Source organism: Dysidea avara, chromosome 7 (genome assembly GCF_963678975.1).
Source record: "Dysidea avara chromosome 7, odDysAvar1.4, whole genome shotgun sequence".
Lineage (NCBI taxonomy): Eukaryota > Metazoa > Porifera > Demospongiae > Dictyoceratida > Dysideidae > Dysidea > Dysidea avara.
This window is the reverse complement of record NC_089278.1, coordinates 38,588,674-38,591,105: the sequence shown is the minus strand read 5'-3', so window position 1 is coordinate 38,591,105 and position 2,432 is coordinate 38,588,674.

Here is a 2,432-nt window from a genome sequence, read left to right as displayed (position 1 = left end):
CTGGATGAAAGGATACTGTATAAACCAGTTTGCTTCAAAATCTGATACGTGTAGTGTGTGTGTGTGTGTGTGTGTTGATCAGATGTTGCAATGTTGAGGGTGATCAGTATAGTCACATCAAACACATACAATCTTCCATTTACTGTAGTTGATGTTCAAGACAAGTTCCCTGCCATTTCCACTGTATTCCATCAGATACAGTCAAATAGTGGATATGGAATGATACTACTATAGTCCATGGATGTTTAGTTTGTATATTGTTACTAGAGAATAAGGAACGTCCCTATTTGATCGCATACACAGTTTAAATAATTTATTGTCAACTGGACACGAATCAATGACAAGCACAACTAACACAATGATACATCTCAGTCTATTTATATGTCAATGTTCTGGTTATCATCCGTATTCTCTATCTCCCCCCAAGTCTGTATCATAATCACATGGTAGAGACTAATTTAATAAAGGATGATATCTTCTGAGGTTTGCCATTTAGGGAGTTGTCTGATCCGGGTAGAGCGCCGCAACTTGATTGGAGAGGTCTGTGGTTCAACAGGTGGCTGTGGTGAAGTCTCCGTCTGGGCTGGCTGTGGTGAGATAATTGGAGTTGTTGAGGGTAGTCTTGGTGACAATGTAGGAGAGTAACTTTGTGGAGGGATCGGGGCTACTGGTTGATCCTGTTCAACAGGAGGGGAGGTCGATATGTGCACCTCAGGTGAATTGCCTGGAGAGGAAACATCAGGATGGATGAGTACATCATCAGTATGTGTAGTGGAGGTTGGTGGTGACTGATGAGCAGAGCAGCTAGGTGGCAGGTACTTCAAGTCATCCAGTATCGATCTTTTCCTATCAGGGTTATACACAGGAGTGTATTTCCGTAGAAATTTACGATTTCTGATAGTAATTCTGCCTGAACCATCCACTCTAACAACATACTGATGATACTGACGTACTTCAATGACAATTCCAGTTTTATCCCATTTTCTGGGGTGATTACCAACCTGATTCTGAATCCTTACATGATCCCCGACAGACAGAGGTGGAAGGCGTCTGGTATGCTCTTGCCATCTTTCATGATTGGCTATGTGATGCCTCCTCAGTACTGCCTCTCTAGCCAGTAATGACTCTTTCCACACTGGATGTGGCTGGTATTTGCCAGGTAGGATTGGGATGAGATCTTTGATAGGTCTGCCAAATATGCACATTGCAGGAGATAGTTTGGTGTCCTTGTCTGGAGTGTTGCGGTATTGCAGAATTGCTTGTTGGAACTTGTCCACATCAAGGTTACCTCCAGGTCCAACATTGTCGACAATTAGTCGTTTGATTGTTTTGACTCCAACTTCTGCTCTGCAATTGCTGTGAGGAAAGGCCACTGAGCTAAGTCGGTGATGAACGCCCCAACTAGATAAAAACAATCTTGTTATGTGGGAGACAAACTCAGGCCTACCATCAGAAGACAGCTCATCCGGGATCCCATAAGTGGAGAATGTCCGTCGAAGTACCACAATGAGGCCTTCGGATCCATTCTGCGCCCTTTCAACTATTGGCCAATTGGAATATCGGTCCACAATGACAAGGTAGTTCATTCCCTGTTGGTGAAAATAATCAGCAGATATACATTGAAAAGGATACACTGCAAGAATTGGTGGTGTAGGTGGCAAAGCAGGTTGGGATGGTGCCATCTGGTTACAGTGGCTGCAATTGGCCCTAGTTGCTTGAATGTCATAGGTGATACCTGGCCAGAAGATTGAAGCGTCCGCTCTAGAAATCATTGAGGAAGTGCCCTGATGCGCTGCATGAAGAGCAGACAAGCAGCGTTGCCGAAGAGATAGTGGAATAACGATTCTATCTTTGTACAGAATTACACCATCTACACTGTACAGATGCTCCTTAAATTGGTGATAGTCTCTAAGCTGAGATGGTAGCTGGCATCTTTGGTCTGGCATACCATCTTCAATAATAGAGAGTAAGGAATGCATATCTGTGTCTGAACTTGTGGCAATGCGGACTTGATTCCAATCAACTATTTGAATGTCAAGTTGAGCAGCCGCAGAATGCCTCAAAGCAGTCTCCATGTCATCCGATGGTAGTTGATCATCACAAAGTACACCTGCAAAAAGTTGAAGAGGAATGTTAAGTCCAGGAGACACGAGAGGATCTGAGGTGATGTAGGAGATGTCATCATCTGATAATTCCATCTTGGATGGGATTGGGTCACCAGAGGGATACCTAGAGATAGCATCGGAAGCTCTGTTCTTGACTCCCGGAATGTGTACCATTTTAAAACTATAGCGGAGAGTTTTTTCCTTAAGGTTACGTAGTCGAGGATTGCTTACTTGATCTAAAGATCTACCTCCAAATATCTTCAATAAAGGTTTGTGGTCAACTGCAACCACAAGATTATCACATCCCAAAACAAAGTGCCTTGCCTT